The 6,284-nt window shown below is 38.4% G+C and overlaps 1 pseudogene; it reads left to right on the top strand.

Annotated features, from left to right (window-relative positions):
* The first annotated feature begins 3,996 nt into the window (after positions 1-3,996).
* LOC144289182 (developmentally-regulated GTP-binding protein 1 pseudogene) lies at positions 3,997-5,129 on the top strand (annotated as a pseudogene).
* The last annotated feature ends 1,155 nt before the right edge of the window (positions 5,130-6,284 follow it).

Genomic DNA, 6,284 nt, shown 5'->3' with positions numbered 1-6,284 from the left:
ATCTTTCTCTCACGACTTATTTGTCTATCAAGCTATTCCTCTGCTTCTTTCTCAATGTATTCTCATTACACTGTTATAGACAGTGCTGCTTCATGGACAGTGATATGTGAACTTTCTTGTTTCTTAAAGCCATTTGTAAATCTCATACAAGTTTTGGATTCTCTACCTTAAAAATATCTTCTCTACCTCGAAAACCTCTGTATCATAAAATTGTTTTCAATCAATTTCCTATAATTATTCATCCCTGAGATGTGTCAAGTATCATCCTTGCACATATCTTATGAATTTAACTCCTGAGTATTTTATTATTTAGATTGTTACTGTGAATGAGCTTTCTTTTCCATTTAACACTCTGTTATGTTGGTTTGTTTATAACATACAGAAAAGCTGTTGATTTTTAAAAACAATTCTTTTTTGTCCAGCTACCTTTTTTAATTCTTTCAATTTGAAATTTAAATACTTTCTTTTTTTTATATTGTTTATTTATTCATGAGAGACACAGAGAGAGAGGCAGAGACATAGGCAGAGGGAGAAGCAGGCTCCCTGCAGAGAGCCCCACGCGGGATTCGGTCCCAGGACCCCGGGATCATGCCTTGAGCTGAAGGCAGATGCTCAACCGCTGAGCCACCCAGGCATCCTGATGAGCCACCCAAGCATCCCTAAATACTTTCATTTTGAATGAATAAGTCATGGGGATGAAAGCTGCAACATACCAGATGTAGTCAATGATATTGTAATAGTTTTGCACAGTGACAAATGGTAGCTACACTTGTGGTGAGCATAGCATAATGTGTCAAATTGTCAAATCACTGTGTTGCACACCTGAGGCTAATGCAACATTGTGTGTCAACTATGCTAAAATAAAATAAAATAATAAAATAAAATAAAATAAAATAAAATAAAATAAAATAAAATAAAATAAAATAAAATAAAAATAAATGTTTTCATTTTAAATCCTTAGTGTGTTCTATGTAGAAAAACAAACCATTTGCACTGAATATAGCATTGCCTTCTCTTTTCCAGTATTTAAATATGATATATATCATGTTAGAACATATAAAACATACGTCCCGGTTAGGATATCTAAAACATTGCTAAACAATAATGGAGATAATATACTTTTACTTTTATCCATCTTTTAATGCATAAGTTATTTTGAATACTAGTCTTACCTGGCTACCTGTGCAAAATAAAAACTCTTGCTGTGTTCAGTTTCCTTCTGTTTTTCTTTTCCTTTTTTTTTTAAGATTTTATTTATTCATGAGAGACACAGAGAGAGAGAGGCAGAGACACAGGCAGAGGAAGAAGCAGGCTCCATGCAGGGAGCCCAATGCAGGACTCGATCCCAGGACCTCAGGATCACACCCTGGGCCGAAGGCAGGGGCTAAACCGCTGAGCCACCCAGGGATCCTCTCCTTCTGTTTTTCATAAGTTTTTGTTCTATTCCCAGTTTATTAGCCATAGATGTCTTTTTATACTTTTTATTGGGATATAATTCACTTACCATAACATTCACCCTTTTAAAGTGTACATTTCATAGGTTTTAGTATATTCACAAAATTATGCAACCATTATCCTTAGCAAATTCCAAAACATTTCATCATTCCAAATAGAAACCATTCACTGGTAATCACTCCCCACTCCCCACTTCCCCCAGCCCTAGTAACCATTCATCTACTTTCTGTCTCTGTGAATTTGTCTATTCTGGACATGTCATATAAATGCTTTCTAATCAGATTGAGCCCATTGTTCCCAACTCTTAGAGATATTTCTGAATTCTAATTCTACTCCAAGTTACATTAGCTATTAATTTTACACTGCTAGATGAATGTTGATTAGTATTATAAGTGTGCCTCTGTGTTCTAAGTCAGTAATAATATTCAAACAGGAAATGTGCAACTTCTAGGTAAGAATCTTCTGTTACAGTGTTACAAAAAGCTTAAAGTTCTCAAGAATCATCTTGTCAGCATGTTTTTATTTCTCCTTCAAGCATGTTTTAAAAACCTGTTAAGTGATTAGCTAAGAACATGGTATACCAGTGAAACCCTACCAAATCCTGAAATTAAGGGATTTTTTTGGCAAAATTTATTCTAAATTACCACATAGTAACTCCTACTAATCAATACACCCTGTTCTTTATGTGAATAAACTGTCCCTTTCACAACAAAATTGAAACTGTTCTCTAGCACTTTTTTTAAGATTTCATTAATTTATTCATAAGAGACACAGAGAGAAGCAGAGAAATAAGCAGGCTCCCTCCAAGGGAGCCCCATTCAGGACTTGATCCCACGACCCTGGGATCATGACCTGAGCCAGAGGCAGATGCTCAACCACTGAGCCACCCAGGTGCCCCCTCTTCTCTGGTATTAATTACAAATCTAATAACCTACAATTTTCAGAATAACATCTTTTTAAAAAACCCAAATTGTTAGTTTTTCTCTACTCTAAATTCTGTAATTTTACCTTTTTTCCATAATATCTCAAAAATCACAGATAATGTGGCAATTGCTAATCACCACTTTAGTACCTGCTTTCTATACACTACAGTCTAGAGGAGAAAGAAAGGGACAGCAGTATAATTCACATCTCTCTGCCAAGTTGCTATCAATTCTTATTTCAATGATTCAATTTCTCATTTCCCCCCCAAAAAATTTTTGATTAATATAAATTATCATGAAAACTGAAGAGTCATGGACTCTGACAAGTATGGCATGGAGAAGAGCTCAAGGAGTGGTCCCATGGAGCACTCAGAGTCTTCAGATCCTGTCCCCATAGAGCTCAGTGACCTGCCTCAGGGGCAGGGCTAGGTCTGGCCACCAGTCCAGGAAAGGGTGAGAGGGATGGAAGCTGATATGTTCTCCTAAGCTCCTCTCACCATCCAGTTACCCCCACCCCCACCCAACCCTCAGTGCTTTAGCTGTACACAGGCATCCAGAAAGAGCTGGCTTCCCACTAGGGTGAGGCTACAGCCACCCATCTGTTAGAATCAGCCTCTTCCTAATACACTTATTTATAAAAGAGGTAGATCTCCTCAACCCATCAGAGCTCTGGCCTCCTACAGATGTGTATATACACATGTGTATACCATAGAACTAAAACAAAAGTGGAGCCATATATGTTAAGGACAAAATTAAGTTGGCCAGTGCAGTTACATTAAACAAAAATAAAACAAATTTATCTTAGTTACAGAAACTTACAGCTCTTCTCAGAAATCTGCAAAGGATGCCAAGCCAATCCCCAAACACCAAGTCTGTTACACCTCATCTTTGGATTTCCTGTTCTACTGACTAGGCTACCCTGATCCAAATAAAGAAGAAGACCACTAGGCAATCAGGTGAAAAAGCCAAATATATTCTGCATTTGCCTTATTAAAACCCTTTAGTCTGGGGGCACCCAGGTGGTTCAGTTGGTTGGGCAACAGATTCTTGGTTTTGGCTCAGGCCACGATCTCAGGGTCCTGGGATGGAGACAGCACTCATGCTCCCTGCTCCTCCAGGAGTTGGCTTGAGGATTCTCTCTCTCCCTCTGCCCCTGCCCCCACACGCTCATGCACCAGATCTGTCTCTCTCTCAAATAAATAAATCTTAAAACAACAACAACCCTTTAGTCTGTGAGCAACTCAGAACTCACAACTCCCATAGCCTTGAGTTTCCCAGTTTTCAGGTCAAAACTTTTGCAACAAACTTGTCTTTCTGTTTTGTTTTATTCAGTGTGCAGAGTTCAGCAATACAAACCTGTGTGCACAGAGGGGCCAGCATGAAGGTCCACAGTAAATGATGCATCCCCTTCCTTAATGAAGAAATGAAACAACAACCTTAAAAAATGGGGAGTTGGCTGAGGGGAGTGGAGAGGAGAAGGCTCCACGCTGTGTCTCTGGGAACCTCCCACGTGGAACTCTCCCTAGACGTAGGAAGTATCTCGTCTGTGCACTGCATTAGCACCAGATGGATGTGGTCAATCTGCGCCAGGTGTGTGACAGGATACAATGTGGAGACCATGGAACCCCCAAGATTTGCCACCAGGAACAGCATCTTCATCAGGATCACAGAGATCAAAGCTGAGATGGCTTAACCTCAAGAAAAACAAGGCCACAATGTCCCACCTAAATCTGATTAAGGCTTGCCTTTCTAAGCTTTGCAGAGAACTCATTACTCCAAAAGGTGGTGGTCACCGGCAAGGAGAAGATTTTGATGTGACCAGGACATAGGGATGCTCAAATATATTGTGGATTTTCCATCTGTGGAGAAATCAACACTGCTCAGTAACCTGGTAGGGGTATATTTCAACAAGACAGCCTGAGTTCACTATCCCACCACAGATCCTGGTGTCATCGATACAAAAGTGCCAGGACCCAGATTCTGGATCTCCCAGTTATCAATGAAGGTGCCAAGAATGGAAAAAGTAAAGGAAGTCATTGCAGTGGCCTGAGAATATAACTTGATCCTGATTGTTCTGGATGTCCTGAAACCACTGGGACATAAGATAATTGAAAACAAGCTGGAAGACTTTAGCTTTCACTTGAACAGCAAACCCCTAACATTGGTTTTAAAAAGAAGGATAAGGGAGGCATCAATCTCACTATCACTTGCCTTCAGAATGAGCTGAATGCTGAAAGTATGAATAGCATTCTGGCTGAATATAAAATTAGTAATGCCGGTATGGCTCTGCACAGTGATGCCACAGTAGAAGGCCTCGCTGATGCGATGGAAGAAAACAGAGTTTATATCCTTTGTATCTATGTGTTAAATAAGATTGATCAGATCTCCATTGAAGAATTGGGTATCATATATAAGGTGCCTCACTGTCCATCCATCTCTGACCTGGAATATTGGTGATCTGTCGGAAAATATTTGGTACTAACAGAAACTAGTAAGGATCTACACCAAACCCAAAGGCCAGTTGCCAGATTACACACCTCCAGTGGGGCCGCCTTACCCCAGGATCATGTGTAGCATTTCTATATGAATATTCCCAAAAACTTTATCAAAGAATGAAATATCTTTTGGTCTGGGGGTCTTTCTGTGAAACACAATTCTCAAAAAGTAGCTTAAGACCATACATTAGAGAAGGAGAATGTCATTTAGATTGTGAAAAATCGAAGCCTTTTCCTTTCCCCATCAGTCAGGTGAAACATAGCAGCTTTCATATGACCCAGCATTCTTATCTCAGGTCCCTTCTGGCTTTGGTGCCTACCAGGTCAGGAATTACAAGGGGAAGATGGAGGGACCCACACTGAAACTTCATTTGTCCTATCTTAGTGTCACCTTGTATACTGAACTGAATAAAAACCTGGTAGAAGAGGGGAAAAGCCACATTGGGTAAGGATTTCACGAACATCTGCCTGGGGATTCATAATTAAGGTGGTCATAGGGCCATAAATATTTTTGAAATCTTGTTCAGGGCAGATATATGCAAATCTGAAATATGTAAACAAGGACACCTATACCTGAGGTGAGGTTAATGAATGTTTAATGAATGTGTGAGTGATATAAACTTTCAGTGATGGTGCTCACTCTAATTTTAATGCATATAGGATACATTAGTAATTACTTTATTTAAAGTTTTGCTTTTCATTATTTAATTAGTAGGAAGTAAAGATAAATCTAAATACATTCGATGACTCAAGCAAATGGCAAAATGCTATAACTACCAAAGGAGAAAAAAATTTGTGAAAGCTCATAGAAGAGCAACTTTGTTGTTTTTAACATTCTTTACAGAAATATATTAAGATAAATATAAGTTTTATGGCAACCCAAATTTTTCATGTTTGATTTATAAATATGATGGATAAGAAGTGTTACAAAACAGCAGGTAAATCTTTAAAATATTCAGTTCTAGGATGTGTTCATGACCCTCTGTGCTTTGTGCCACATAATGGATTGTTCACAGAGCATTGATAACAATGTGACATACAGTCTTAGGCACAGTGGATCAAATCATTGAACTGGGAGATAGAAGATTGTAATTCTCATTTTGGCTTTCATTACCTGAGTGACCCTAGCCAATTCATTCATTCATGAAACAGAATTTTAGAAAACTTCTGCCATGTGCTACGATCTCTACCGTACAACAGCATAGACCAGTTAACAAAATTCCCTGACTTCATAGAGCTTATAGTCCAGTCATTTAATGTCTATTCAAGTCAAGACACATAATTTTTTTAATCTCATATGTTCTCATTTATGAAATAAAAGAATTGGGCATTTACAATGTCCTGTCAAATGTTCCTGAGCTTTTTTTTTTTAGTGTTTTTATTTTATTTTAATTTATTTTTTATTGGTGTT

This window comes from Canis aureus, chromosome 18 (assembly GCF_053574225.1).
Source record: "Canis aureus isolate CA01 chromosome 18, VMU_Caureus_v.1.0, whole genome shotgun sequence".
NCBI lineage: Eukaryota > Metazoa > Chordata > Mammalia > Carnivora > Canidae > Canis > Canis aureus.
This window is presented reverse-complemented; position numbering and strand designations above follow the sequence as displayed.